The 15908-nt window shown below is 41.3% G+C and overlaps 1 protein-coding gene and 1 pseudogene across 2 annotated transcripts in view; one reads left to right on the plus strand and one right to left on the minus strand.

Annotated features, from left to right (window-relative positions):
- The window catches only part of MTCL1 (microtubule crosslinking factor 1), a 201181-nt gene that overhangs the window by 94938 nt on the left and 90335 nt on the right, over positions 1-15908 (plus strand). The gene's annotated exons all lie outside the window — the stretch shown is intronic.
- On the minus strand, positions 12564-13448 carry LOC142428041 (axin interactor, dorsalization-associated protein pseudogene; annotated as a pseudogene).

Raw genomic sequence — 15908 nt, forward strand, 5'->3', positions numbered from 1 at the left:
ATGGAAGTGATGGGGTGTGGCAATTATGCGATGATATTGAATTACATCTCTCCTGGATATGTGTCAGCCATGATGCTCAGTTGATTGGCAGTTGTGGAAGTGATGGGGTGTGGCAATTATGTGATGATCTCCCAGAGTATAATCTGATGTGATAAGTCAATGAATTGTAAGAGGATTAAGGGTGAGAGCAACACCCTCTATTCTATCACAGCCCTGTTCTGGACATGAGAGAGAAGTGAGCAGAGAGAAGGATCTACTAAAATCAAGAAAAGCCAAATCCTTTGGACAAAAGCCCCTATACTGGGACCCTCCTAGATCCACGGCAAGATTGGCACTCTTGCACATGGAGATCTGTAAGGAATCCGAGGACACGAGGAACTACCTCCTAAACTGTGAGCCCACAGAGAGAGAAAGACTCCCTGGAGCTGGTGCTGTGCATTTGAACTTCTAGCCTCTTAGAGTGTGGGAGAAGACAGTCCTGTGTGTGATGCCATCCACTTGTGGTATTGCTGTTATATTAGCACTAGATAAGTACGGTACGGCAGTATGAGATAAAATTGACATAAAGACAATGGATTTCATTTTGGATTTGCCTCCTTTCCTATCAACCTAAAATTTAAGTCCAAAGTCTGCCTCTGAAACTCTTCAGCAATTGAGAGCTTGCCAGTATTTCTGAAATTACTTGGAAAGCACAGGCAAACTTAAAATAGGAAACATTAAGAATCGACATGAAAGTCCACGTAATTGCCTAACTCCATATTTAATTTAATCACATTCATTATTCAGAAATACACCAGCCTTAGATGGATTCAATTAGAGTCACAAACTACTTTTTCCTTTTCAGTGAGAGCTGAGAGTTGATTTTCTGGAATTTAGCCAAACAAAAAAGGCAAGATTAACATTAATCAACCGGCAATTCCCCCATCTTGGTTCCTTTAATTTGATCATCTCCATTTCCGCTCTCTCTCACTTATGTCTTGGAAGAGGCTCTCCATGTGATCTCTGAGCCATCCAGAGGAGAGAGCGGGATCGTAGGTGGTCTCACCTAAGGTTGTCATGCACTTAAAGCCCATGAGCTGTGTGCCCAAAGCACGTGTACTTTCAGTGGTAGGTGATGTACTTCTTGCTGGTAATGCTACACTTATGGCTCACTCCTCCTTTGCCGGGGGCACTGTGTGTCCAAGGACCAGCAGCCGGAAGGGTCCTGACTGTTCCCCCATCCTTCAGGGGGGCTTCCTGGTTTTTCTAGTCAATGATTTAAAAGTACATATTATGTTTTAAGAGCCAGGTCAGTCAAAACAGTATCAACTTGTGGCAGAGAGACTCAGATAGTGAAACAGAAGAAACGGGCATGTAGCTTCTGATGAAGCACCACTGTGTTCCACCTAGAGCAATGGTTCTCAACCTGTGGGTCGCGACCCCTTTGGGGGTCGAACAACCCTTTCATAGTGGTTGCCCGATTCATAACAGTAGCAAAATGACAGTGATGAAGTAGCAATGAAAATAATTTTATGGTTGGGGGCCACCACAGCAGGAGGAACTATCTTAAAGGGTCGCAGCATTAGGGAGTTTAAGAACCACTGATCTAGAGAATGGTGCTCTATTTTCCTTGCCCTCTTTAAAGTACAAATATCAATTTTACTAAAAGGAATACTGTTCACTATAGGAAATTGGGAAAATATGAAGAGCTACAAAGAAAAAAATTATAATCATCCCTAAGCATATCATCTGAAGATGATCACTTAATATTTTGTGATATATTCCTCTAGTCTACCTCCTTAGAATACATGTACATATGTGTATTATCATAAAATTGAAAGTTTGAAATCCATGTTGTTTGTAACCTGTACTGTGAACATTTCTTATGCCCTTACATACTATTCAAAAATGTCATTTTAATACCTCTCTACTATTCATTTCTGCTGTAACAAACACAGTATCGCACCTCCTCGCACATCAGCCTTCAGGCCTACTTCGGCATGCTTCCTTAGCTGTGGAACTAACGATCACCACATATGCGTTTTAAGCCTCATCACTTTCGTGCTCCACCAGAACAACTGCACGGGGAAGCACGTGAAATGAGTCTGGAGGACCACTTGGCCCCTATCATCCAGGCTCACAGAGAGGATACACTTTTCTCCTGCACTGAGTGAAGTACTTTTAAGAAAACCTTGTCCTGATTTTAGCTTTATCTCACTCTCAAATCCCTGGTTTTCTTTCTTTCTTTTTTTCTTTACTTTTTTCCACTGGTTTTCTTCATGTGTGGACAACATCTGCTTTCCATTTTTTAGGAGCTGTGATGTGTGTGTCTGGGAACCCAGCTCTCACTGTGGCCCTGGTTGGAGCCCAGCCCCAGAATCCAAGCCTGTAGGGTGACCTCTGGGCAACAGCCTTCCTCCCTGCCACTTCTCTGCTACTCTTCTTTGTAGCAACTGATCCCAATGTCTCACCTCACTCCGCTCAGTCAAAGAAATTACTGCCGTGGAAAGAATAACGCCAGACCTACTTTCTGTAATGGAAAATGAAAGCGACTTTGAAGCCACCCAGAATTTGGTGGAGGAGAGAGTTTCTCTTTATACTTTTACCAAAAGGCTGATTTTTTTTCTTTCTCTTTCAGTTTTGCTACATTTATTAGGTTCTTTGACAGATTATCTTTTTAAAAAATATATAGTTTTATTAGCCATGTAGCTCGCATATCATAAACTCCCATCATTTAGGCATATCAAGAGTTGCATAACAGATGGAACACAATATTCCGCTGGTTCCTTGAGGCTCCTCCTCACCCCTACCCTCCACCCACTATCATGACCCCAGCCCTGCCTTTCACTGCAGGATAGACCAGAGCATGTGCACAGGCACTGAGAAGATGTAAGAGCTCACGGCACATGGAATCTGGGAACAGAAATGGAAGTAGTGATACCAGGAGGGTAGGGGGAAAGTTGGGAGAGGAGGGAAAGAAGGGGGAACCAATTGCAACGATCGATATATAATCACACACACACCCCCTCCAGGGGGACAAACAACAGAAACTGTGGGAGAAGGGAGGCAACAGTCAGTGTAAGATATGAAAATAATAATTTATAATTTATTAAGGGCTCAGGAGGGTGGGGTGGGAGGGAAAATAGAGGAGCTGATACCAAGGGCTCCCAAGCATATGTTTCATCTTCTACTGTGTATGCTTCATTTTTAATATGCCCTGCGATAGGCCTGTTTGCCCACTTTTTCTCATTTTAGATTTTTAATCTATCTTGAGTTTGTTGTTGTGCATGAGAGAGATAAGGGTCCTTGTTCCTTCTTCTGCATATGGAGAGCCAATTTACTCACTAGCATTTGTTAAAGGGCCTGCATTGATCCCATTTGATAGATTTTCGTCCTTTATTAAAGATCTGTTGCCCGTTGTTGAATGCATTTACTTCTGAGTTTTCTGTTCTCTTCCCTCGGTCTATGTATATATCATTGTATCATTATTAGGCGGTTTTGATTTCTGTGACTGTGTAATAAGATTTTAGGTTAGGTAGTGTGAGGCCTCCTACCTGCTTCTTCTTTTTAAGAATGTCTTTGCATATCCTGGGTCTCTTCCCTCTCCATAAGAAGGTGGTGATTAGTTTTTCCATTTCTTTAAAGATGTTGGGAGTTGGATTGGAATTCTGTTGTATCTGTAAACTGCTTTGTGTAATATTGACATTTTCACAATATTAAGTATTCCTATCCATGAATACAGAATATGATTCCATTTGTATAGGTCTCTTTTGGTTTCTTCTAATAGTGTTCTGTAGTGTTCTTTATAGAGGTCTTTCGTTCCTTTGGTTAGGTTTATTCCTAACTATTTCATCTTTTGTGTGGCTATTGTGAATGGAATTGTTTCCTTAATATCTTTTTCTGAGATTTCTTTGCTTGTATACAGGATTATAATTGGTTTCTGCTTGTTAATCTTGTATCACGCACTTTACCAAATCCCTTAATTATTTCCAACAGTTTGTGTGTGCAGTCTTTTGCCTTCTCTATACATGGAATCATATCATCTGCAAATAACAAGAGCTTCACTTCTTTGCCTATTTGTATTTCCTTGATTTCTTCTTGTCGTCTGATGGTTCTGGTTAAGGCTTCCAGTGAGAACAGGAGTGGTGATAGGGGGACATCCTTGTCTACTCCCCATTTTAGGGGAAATGTTTCTAATTGTTCCCCACTGAATGTGATGTTGGCCACTGATTTTTCACACATGGCCTTTGTTATGTTGAGGACTTTCCCTTCTATCCCTCTTCTGTTGAGTGTCTCTATGAAATATGTGTGTTGAGTGGTGTCAAATGCCTATTCTGCATCTAGTGATGGAGTCGTGTGGTGTTTGGTCTTTGACTTTTTTATGTGGTGATTGGCACTGATGGTTTTTCAAATGCTGAACCATCCTTGCTTCCCTGGTAGCAATCCCACTCGGTCATGGTGAATTATTCTTTTGGTATGTTGTTGTATGTTGGCCAAAATTTTGTTGAGAATTTTTGTGTCTATGTTCCTAAGAAATATTGCTCTGTATTTTTCTGTATTTGTGGTGTCTTTGCTTGGTTCGGGCATCAAGGTAATGATAGAATGAGTTTGGGAATTTGTTGCCCCTTTCTATATTTTGGAAGTCTTTGTAGAATTGGTGGCAGGTTGTGTTATGCTAGGTTGACTAGAGAAACAAATCCAGTGACATATATGGAAAGAGCTTTATTTCAAGAAGTAATTGTATATCAAGAAAACATTCCAGCCCAGTCCAATTCATCTTTAAGCCCGACGATACCAGTCCATAAGTCTTTCTTCAGACTCACACAGCTACATGCAGTGATGCAGACTGCAGGAAGATCACAGGTTGGTGGGTTCAAGGTCACATGGATCCAGTGGGCGTGGCTCTGGCAGCAATCAGGCTCAGCCAACAGGAAAGCGAAGACAGAGTGAGAAGGGGGGTTCCACGGACCCTCATTATGAGAAGGTCACACCCACAGCAGGCACCATCTGGCTGTGACCTGATTGAGAGGTTGAATACCACCTCTTGTCAACTTGACAAACACAACTCTTTAGCCATACATAATTTTAAAAACAAAGACAATAGTCAAATCATATTTGTGCCTAACAGGATAAAAATAAAATGAATACAACTCAAAAAGAGCCAGCCTTATTTAAGCATAATATTCTGAGTGAACAAACCAAAAATATTCTATATTTAACAATTAGCTTTGTGAGCATTTACACTATATCCTATAATGCTATCAATATATTCCCCCACTCAAGAAAATTTGTAAGCCAGCCACTTCCTGCTTTTATCTCCTCCATTTTGGGTATCCAATTTCTTTACTGCCCATTTATATCAACCCAGTGTTCTGAAGAGACAAGCATGTTCTTTGATATGAAGAATCTTCATTCCAGTTAGAACCTTGTGAGCCTGCTTCTATGAGCAAAGTCCAATCAGGCAGGCCATCCTTAAAGTCAGCAACAATGTGCACCAGTTTACAAGCTCAAACATTTTATCTTAATGTGGTACGGTTCTGGTTAACTCAGTGTGGTCCACCTTGCTTAGCTTCACCAGGTTACCCTTTGGCAGCCTTGCCTTTTGTCCATGAGCCAAATTCTCCACAACCTTATTCCCTATGGGCTAGATCACGCCACAGGCTTAGGTTCTACTCAACTCGTTAAACTTCAGACCAGCCAACCTGCTCTTTTGTCTTCTCCTCCAGTCTCTGTGAAGCAGGTCCATGGGTGTCAGTGGCTAGGACTCAGCTCGCCTCTTTATTGCTGCATTGCTCCCATTTCCACTCAACAAGTGGGTCTCGGTGGTCACCTAGCAAGCATTTCAGGTTGCCCATAAAATCTCCAACTTTCAGTCCCTGCATCAGACGTCCTGAACACTCAAGGGGCTTACCTTTGCTCAGCATTCTTTGCAGGCTTTTCTGATACCCATTTAGCAGAACCAATTTAATGACTGAAGGTAGTGGACTTACAAACTCTATTCATACTTTCCAATAATCATTTATACCCATATTATATCAATAAGTAGAAGAAATTAGTCTAATCCTAGTACAGCCAGATCCTAAACACATTCATAAATCAGTCAAATGCAAACCTTCCTTATCTAACCTACCCAATTTATATACAATATGGCCTGAGGCCTCTGGCTGCATCAGGCCAGGGCCAGAGCATCTGTCAGCTATTTTGACTCAGCATCACAGCCTCAGAGACATGCAAGAGGTCATTTTGCCTCTTGAGCTCAAAATTTACATTTATCACAATAATTTTCACCGTTTCAATTAAGAATAACCAAATAAAACTTGCAGGAATCAAAGCCTTCACTTCCCATGTCCTATTCAAAGAACAATCAAGGAAACAGTGTGGCCTTGTCTGACCTCCAGCTAGCCAAAGAAGAAAAATTACCATAACACAGAGGTCTGACAAGCATCCACTCTCCATCTTCATGATTTGTTTCTCTAATACCCCATATTCCTGATACCATAACGTGTTAAACCAGGTTGACTAGAGAAACAAATCCAGTGATACTCTTATATGTGTAAGAAAGAGCTTTATATCAAGAAGTAATTAGGTTCCAGCTCAGCCCATCTAGACAATGGATTATCTTTTAAGTTTTGTTTACAACATTAAACGACACATCTTGAGTGCCCCACAGGGTATAGAGTGCTGCCAAGCACCATACACAATTCATATGACATGGAGAAGTGGCAGTTCTTGTCCATTGAGGAGCTTCCTGCCTAGAGATATGACAACTCATAATCTATACTGCAGTGAACAACGAAGTAAATTATGAAGGAAATGTCTCTATCCTCTAGAGAATAGGTTCCCAAACTTACTTGCTCCTTTTCAGAAAAAAATTACTCAGAACCCCCTCGGCAATTAAAAATGTTTGTACTGTAGCCTACAAAACTATAAAAAAAAATGCACGGCCATCAAATTGATGTCAAGTAATAGTGACATTACAGGACAGAGTAGACCTACCCCTGTGAGTTTCTGAGACTGTAACTGCTTACAGGAGTAGAAAACCCTGTCTTTCTCCCAACGCCTGGATGGTAGTTTCAAACTGCAGACCTTTCGATTAGCAGCCCAATATGCAACCATTAGACCACCAGAACTCCCACGATAGCTCAGCGTCCAGGATAATGTGTGGGTATCTTCATTTGCCTCCTCTACCGTGCCCACCTTGGGAAACTCTGCTCTACATGTACTGTGGATTGAATCCATCATGATAGAATTTGCATTAATCTAAATTAAGCTAGCAGACAAGCCTAAATTTGGTTGGGAATTTTCTCAGGCTCAGGTAAACATCCTATTACAAGTTTAGTAAAGAAAACTGACCTAATAGACAAAGGCTTGATCTCTGGAAGTGCAAGGGCTGAAACAACTTGCTGTGGTTATTTAATTGTAAAGCAGTATACTGCATGGTCTGACTAGGATTACCTCAAAGCAGGCCAAGTACGGATCCTGCATTCTCCTCATGCTGTTGTTGTTGTTCGGTGCCATCAGGTCAGCTGTCACTCATAGCAACCCTGTGCACAACAGAATGAAGCACTGCCTGGTCCTGCACCATCCTCACAATTGTTCCTTTGAGTAAGCCTATTGTTGCAACCACAGTGTCAATCCACCACCTTGAGGCCCTTCCTCTTTTTGCTGCCTCTCTGCATTACCAAGCATGGTGTCCTTCTCCAGGGATTAGTTTCTTTTTATAACCTGTCCAAAGTATATAAGACAAAGTTTTGCCATCCTTGCCTCTAAGGAGCACTCTGGCTATATTTCATCCAAGACAGATCAGCTTGTCCTTTGGCAGTCCATGATATTTTCTATGTTCTTCACCAGCACCACAATGCAATATTCAGTCCTCCTTATTCAGTGTCACTTTTCATATGCATATGCAATTAAAAATACCTGGCTTACATCAGGCATGCCTCAGTCTTCAAAGCAACCTCCTTGTTTTTCAACATTCTAAAGAGGTCTTATGCAGTAGATTTACCCAATACAATATCTTTTGATCTCTTGACTGCTGCATCCATGAGCATTGATTGTACACCCAGGCAAGATGAAATCCTTGATAATTTCAGTCTTGTCTGCATTGATCATGTTACCCGTTGGGCTAGTTGTGAGGATTTTGTTTTCTTTACACTGAGTTGTAATCCATACCGAAGGCTGCAATCCTTGATCTTCATCAGCAAGTGCTTCAAGTCCTCCTCACTTTCAGCAAGCAAGGTTGTGACTTCTTCATATGTCGGGTTGTTAATAAGCCTTCCTCCAATTCTGATGCCACATTCTTCTTCATATAATCCAGTTTCTCTTGATATTTTGCTCAACATACAGATTGAATAAGTATGGTAAGAGACTACAGCCATGATGCAAAACTTTCTGGAATTTAAACCATGCAGTATTCCCTTGTTCTGTTCCCACAGCTGCCTCTTGATCTGTGAATAAGTTCCACACGAACACAATGAAGTTTCCCAGAATTCCTGTTCGTCTCAAGTCTGTCCATAGTTATTAGGATCAACACAGTTAAGTGCCTTGGCATAGCCAAAGAACACAAGTAAACATCTTTCTGGTATGCTCTACTTTTAGCCGAGATTCATCTGAAATCAGTAATGATATTCTTTGTTCTATATCCTCTTCTGAACCAAGCCTGAATCCCTGTCAATGTATCAATGCAACTGTTGCTGGGTGATCTTCAACAAAGTTTTACTTGCCTGTGGTATCAGTGAGATTGTCTCATAAGTTGAGCATTCTGTTGTGTCACCTTTCTGTGAAATGGGTGCAAACATGGATCCTTTCAAGTCAGTTGACCGTGTGGCTGTCTTCCAAATTTCGTGGCATAGACAAATAAGTACTTCCAGTGCTTCATCAGATTGTTGAACATTTTCATTGGTATTCCATCAGTACCTGCAACCTTGCTTTTGCCTAATGTTTTCAGCTCAGCTTGAACGTCTTCCTTCAGTACCATTAGTTCTTGCTACCTCTTGAAATGATTGAATGTCAACTAGTTCTTTTTAGTGCAGTGACTCTATTCTTTCCCTCTTCTTTTGATACTTATTGAATCATTCAATATCTTTCCCTTAGAATCTTTTAATACTACAATTTAAGGTTTGAATTTTTCTTCCATTCTTTTATTTTAAGATATATTGAGCATGTTTTTCAGCTTGGGAATTCTAACTCTAGCATCGTGTACATTTCATTATAATATTTTACTTAATATTCTTAAGCTGCCCTTTGAAATGTTCTGTTCAGCTCTCTTAACTGTTTCTTCCATTTGCTCTAACTTCTCTATGACTAAATGCAAGTCTCAGAGTCTCTTCCGGCATCCCCTTTCACCTTTCCACCTGTCTTTAAGGAGCCTCTGCTTTCTTCACGAATGGTGTTCTTGCTGTCACCCCACAGCCCATCCGGTCTTCTGTCATTCGTGTTCAGTGCAGCAGATCTGTGCTGGAGGTGTTCTCAAATCTACATGGGATAGACTCAAGGCTCTCATGGAGGTGTTTCGTTTTTTTTTTAAAATCATGTTATTGGGGGCTCGTACAGCTCTTATCACAATCCATACATGCATCCATCGTGTCAAGCACATTTGTACATTTGTTACCATCATCGTTCTCAAAACATTTGCATTCTACTTGAGCTCTTGATACCAGCTCCTCATTTTCTCCCCTCCCTTCCCACTCTCTCCTCCCTTATGAGCCCTTGATAATTTATAAATTATTATTATTTTGTCATATCTTACACTGTCTGATGTATCCCTTCACCCACTTTTCTGTTGTCCATTCCCCAGGGAGGAGGTTATAAATAGATCCTTGTAATTGGTTTCCACTTTCCACCCTAACTTGCCTCCACCCTCCAGGTATCACCACTCTTACCACTGGCCCTCAAGGGTTCATCTGTCCTGGATTCCCTGTATTTCCAGTTCCTATTTGTACCAGTGTACATCCTTTGGTCTAGCCAGATTTGTAAGGTAGAATTGGGATCATGATAGTCGGGGGAGGGGCATTTAAGAACTAGAGGAAAGTTGTATGTTTCATCATTGCTACTCTGCACGCTGACTGGCTCATCTCCTCCCCATGACCCTTCTGTAAGGGGATGTCCAGTTGCCTACAGATGGGCTTTGGGTCTCCACTCTGTTCTCTCATTTACAATGATATTATTTTTTGTTCTTTGATGCCTGATACCTGATCCCTTCGACACCTCATGGTCACACAGGCTGGTGTGCTTCTTCCATGTGGGCTTTGTTGTTTCTGAGGTGTCTCAATTTTTTCAGCTTCAATCTGAAAGTACATAGGAGCAATTGTTCCATTCCACAATTGTCCATTCTACAATCAGCCTGTGGCCTGGTTTTATCTGCTGATATTGAGCTTCTCCAATATCTCTTCCCACAGATGTAGTCATGTTGATTTTTCTGTATTCCATCTGGAGAAATCCATGTGTATAGTTCCCTATTGTGTTGTTGAAAAAAGGTATTTGCTATGAATAAGACATCGGTCTTGCAAAATTTTATCACGCAGCCTCCAGTTTCATTTCTATCACCAAAACCATATTTTCCAACTGCTCTTCCCCTCATGATAGCACCACTCCTTTGACATAGTGAATACAGATTGGCTACGGTCTGCATGGTCAGCAGTTCAAAGCCTGTAACAGCACCATGGGAGAAAGCCTGGGCTATATATTCTCATACACCCTTGGAAGCCCATGGGAGCTCACTATGAGTCAGCATTGTCTTGATGGCAGTGAGTTTGGAGATTTGGTTTATGTCTAACCCACAGAATAACCACCACACACCTTACCACTTTATGTGTACTATAGATGTTTTATGTCCATTATTAAGTCAAAGATAATATATAAATAATGAAATTATAATATCTTATGACCTGCATATTTTCATATGGATGAATATCAGTATACCTGGACAAGAATACATGGCAGTCCTAGTTACCTATAAGGGGGTGGGGTGGGGGGAGTAATAGCTTCTCATATTTACACATAAGCAGGTGCCTGTAGGTTTTTCAGGTTTTACAATCATTGCCAGAGAAAGAGCAATTATTACTGAAATTTCTCAGAATCTCATTAGCATATAGCTCTATTTTTAGATTATATTATTTAGAAAGCTGTCCATTACTTTACTCTTAAAAATTTGTAATTATTATGATTCCAATGATTCACCTCCACTATTATCAGGAAGAGAAATAATGCAATGAGAGAAGATAAATAATACAAGTAAAACAATGCTCATTTCTCAAGGGTGGAAAAAAAACTCGGTCACCTGGAGAAATCATTGTTACCAACAACCATTGTGGAAAGCAATCTGGCTGTACCTCAAGCAATCGGGGAGAGTAATTTCATACAAGTCAGCAGTACGTCTCTCCTGGGTGGGTGTTTACACTAAAGAAGGACGAGGCATAACAGGGACAAATAGATGCACTCCCACGTTCACTGCAGCATTGTTCATCACAGCAGTACATTGTAAACAACCCAAATGCTCATCAGTAGCAGAATGGATAAAGAAACTATGGTATGTACACACGATGGAATAAAATACCTTGCTAAAAAAACAATGATGAAACCACGAAACACCTCATGACATGTATGGAACTGGAGAACATTATGTTGATTGAAGTTAGTCGATCACAAAAGGACAAATAGTGTATGAGAACACTACTACCAGGATAAAAGACAAGACAAACACTTGTATACCAAAGAAAACAGACTTTGGAAATTCCCAAAGGAGGTTGGGCTACAGTGGAAAGATGTGGCAGTGCACCAGTGGACTAAAAGGTGGATAGGTATTGATTGGTGAAAGAGGTTGGAGGGCCATAGAAATCAGAGGAGGTGGATGGGATAGAATACAGTGGTAAAGTGTTGATGCGTGGTATGAACTATTGATCTGAAATTTAAACCCAATCCCATGTCCACCTAATTCACAATTAAAAATTTATTTTAAAAAATTAAGTTATTCCAAGTTCTAACAACAACAAAAAATGCAAGTTAACAAAAAAACAACCACTGCTACCATTTGGGGTATACTACTATGCAGCTTCCTGCTCTGACCAAGACAAACACTACTGAACAGCAAAAGTCACAGGTCGTCGTGAACTGAAACCATCTCCGAGGAACAGCCTGTGCATTTCCAGGGTGACTACCTTCAGCAGCATAAGTGGTCCAATTGACAACAGCACTCCAGACCCCAGTGAGCTATTGCTGTGGAAGTGAGCAGATGTGTAAGTCTAGCACAGTCTTTTGGCTGTTTTTAGTCCGAAGATGAGCATGGCCTACCCAAATGTGTTGTTCCAGGAGAAAGTAGGAATAGGGGTAAATTAGGAAGTAGAATCTTAATTGTATAATTAAGAGGAAAGTAAATATATATTTCAAAACTTGCAATAAACCTATACCCAAAGGAGGCTTGTGCATCAATAAAGCCTGTGGTACAGCCACACAATCTAATGTGCTCTCTCTGACCTGGAAGGGAAGCCTGTTGAAGGGAGCATCTGCTACACAGAGCTACAGTGGTTTCTACTGAGTGATAAAATTCACAGACGTAATGGGTATTTGTGTCAGGATCATTCCTTGCTCTAAGTTTTACATAGCTGGAAATAAAATGGTTTCTTGGTCAATAACTATAACTTCTTCCTTTTTAAAACCAGTGGGCTTCTTGTATAGTTGTATTACAAATTGCCCAAGTTTAATTTGACCCACCTCCATGAAAGCAAAGCACGCGTGCTGGTAAACCTCTTTTTAGGCTTGTGTTTAAAAAGATAGCTGCGCCGTTGGTTAATTTTTCAGCATTTACCTCAGCTCGGTGTCCACATTAAAATGGACACATGTGTCTTTTTGAAGCCACAGGAATCTCTTGTTTAGGAATTAAATCTATGTCATTCAGATTGTTTACACTAATTGTGAAATCGGGTAAATGAACTGCCCAGCAGCTTGCAGACAAGTTGCTCGATTCAGGTGGTCAGTCCCATCATTCTTGGTTCTGATGGCAGTTGTGGTACCAGGACCTTTTGTAAGAAAACAACCAGGAAACCCTGCTCCAGTACTAGTGTCGTCTTCTTCCAATTCCATATTTCTTCACCAGGCGCTAAAATTCTTCCTGATGGAACAAGAATTCTTTGTTATATGTAAGAATATTCATTAGGTTGTGAGTCTAGCTTCTTCAGATCTTTCTGTTTAAATTCCTATTTGGACTACGTGCACTGTAAGTAACCCTGTACTTTGTAACTCCCAGCATGTCGCAGTTTTGCCTACGGTTTTCTTTTGTTCTTCTATAACTATTTTGTTGAGCTTGGGCCTCTTTTTTGTAGGTGTCTTGCTAGTATCCCATATTGGCCTACTGCCTTCCCCAGCTGGCCACAGGAGTAGCCGTCAACGTCTCTCGTAAACTGGCACCCAAGCACCGCAGCAGATTCTAGCTCATCTCTGGCATAGCTGGCCCCTCCAATTCCCCTTCTGCCCATCCCCTAGCAAGGCCCAACTCTTGAGTGCCGTCCTCCCAGGGCCTGGCCATGACCCTGACATCAACAAGACCAGAGAGAACCTCTTTAGTCATCACCCTCCAAAGAACAGCCCAAGCCGGTTTGCCCCCACAGGCAAACTCTATAGCCTTGAAGTCCAAACAGACTTCTTAAAACCACTTCTGCAGCTGGAGTTCAGACAGGCTACTTTCAGCTCTTTGCTAACCTGACACTCCATGCTGACTTTGTCATCTTCTCCATCGTTTTATTCATCGGGCCAACTGTAGCCTAGTGGTTACAAGTTAGGCTGCTGCATTTCGAAACCACTAGCTTTTCTAAAGGAGAAGACAAGGCATTTTACTCCCATTTAAAAAAAAAAAATCATTCCTGGAAACCTACAGGAGCAATTCTATCCTGTCTTTTAGGGTTACTCTGAATTGTAATTGACTCAATGGCAGGGAGTTTTGTGTCTCCCTACGTTCCCCGCCCCCCACCCCCACCCCACCCTAAGACATCTATCTATGCCTCCAGCCTGCTATGGGCCAAAGGACAGATAGATGTTACGTACCGAAGCAGTAGGGGTTCAGTGGTGTAATTCTTGCTTACGAAAGACCTGAATTCATTTCCTGGACAGTGCACCTCAGGCACAACCAGCAGCCACTTGTCAGTGGAGGCTCGCCTGCAGCTGTGTTGCTGAACAGGTTTCAGTGGAGCTTTCAGACTGAGATGAACTGAGGGGAAAGAGGTGAGCATCTACAGCTGAAACCAAGCAATCAAAGAAAACCTGTGGATCACAAGCTTGATCCCCAACTGAACAGAGGGATGACAGCAACAGATTTTATTGTTGTTAGGTTCTGAGTCCAAGCAACTTTATGTGCAGCAGAACAAGACCCTGCCTGTTTCTTCAGCGCCATCCTCACTCACAATGGTTATGTTTGAGCCCATGTTGCCCCAACTGTTTCAATGCAGCTCCTCTAGGGCAGCGGTTCTCAACCTGTGCATCGTGACCCCTTTGGGGGAGCAAATGACCCTTTCACAGGGGTCATCGATTCATAACAGTAGCAAAATTACAGTTATGAAGTAGCACTGAAGATAATTTTTTGGTTGGGGTGTCACCACAGCGTGAACTGTATTAAAGGGTCACGGCATTAAGAAGTTGAGAGCCACTGCTCTAGGGTCTTCTTCTTTTTTGCTGCCACTCCACTTTACCAAGCAGGATGTCCTTCTCCAGGGACTGGTCTCTCCTGACAAGATGTCCAAAGTCTGTGAGACAAAGTTCCACCATCCTCAATTCCTAGGAACATTCTGGTTGTACTTCTTCAACACAGATTTGTTTAGTCTTTTGGCAATCCACAGTACTTTCAACAGCGTCCACTAGCACCATAACTCAAATGCATGGATTCTTCTTCAGTCTTCCTTATTCAATGTCCAATTTTCACACGTATAGGAGACAATTGAAAATACCATGGCTGTGATCAGGCCCACCTTAGTATTGTGTGGTAGATGTAGTACAACCCAGTGTCTACCTTCTTGACTGCTGCTTCCTTGAGCATTGATTGTGGACCCAAGCAAAATGAAAGGTTTGACCACGTTAATCCTTTCTCTGTTTAGCGTGATGCTACCTTTTAGACCCGTGGTATGGATTTTGGTGTTCTTTTTTTTTTTTTTTTTTTAATTTTAACAATTTATTAGGGGCTCATACAATTCTTATCACAGTTCATACATATACATACATCAATTGTATAAAGCACATCTGTACAGTCTTTGCCCTAATCATTTTTTTCTCCTCTTTGCTTTTTTTACATTTATTAGGGACTCATAGAACTCTTATCACCATCCATACATATACATACATCAATTGTATAAAGCACATCCATACATTCCCTGCCCCAATCATTCTCAAGGCATTTGCTCTCCACTTAAGCCCCTTGCATCAGGTCCTCTTTTTTTCCCCCTCCCTCCCCTTTCCCCCCTCCCTCATGTGGATTTTGGTGTTCTTTACACTGAGTTGTAATCTGTATTGAATGCTGCAACCACTGATCTTCATCAGCAACAGATTTTAGTTGTTGCTTCGTAGGAAATTTTCCCCACAAATTATAAGACCTCTGCGAGTAAAAATCTTGAAATGTAAATAGGAAAGTTAAGTAAATTCTGATCGCAATATAAGTGATTTGCACAAGAACCTCCTTTTGTGTATGGAGGAATAGCAGAGGAAGCAAACACTGGATCAGGGCCCTACACTCACCTTAGGATTTAATGTTGGGGACCGAAGGTCAGCAGGCTGGGACTGGAAGCCAATGCAGGAGGGAGGTCGTGGATCATAGGTCAATCTTTTCCCACTTATAGATGCTTTAATATCAGAGTGAAATCCAATAAAGCTTTATTTCTAGAGTTAGTTTCAATTTTCTCAGTTAAATCTGTCTTAAATCCCATTTTTTTTCCCTATGATACTTTTCTTTCTTC

Source organism: Tenrec ecaudatus, chromosome 15, assembly GCF_050624435.1.
Source record: "Tenrec ecaudatus isolate mTenEca1 chromosome 15, mTenEca1.hap1, whole genome shotgun sequence".
In the NCBI taxonomy this organism is placed as follows: Eukaryota; Metazoa; Chordata; class Mammalia; order Afrosoricida; family Tenrecidae; genus Tenrec; species Tenrec ecaudatus.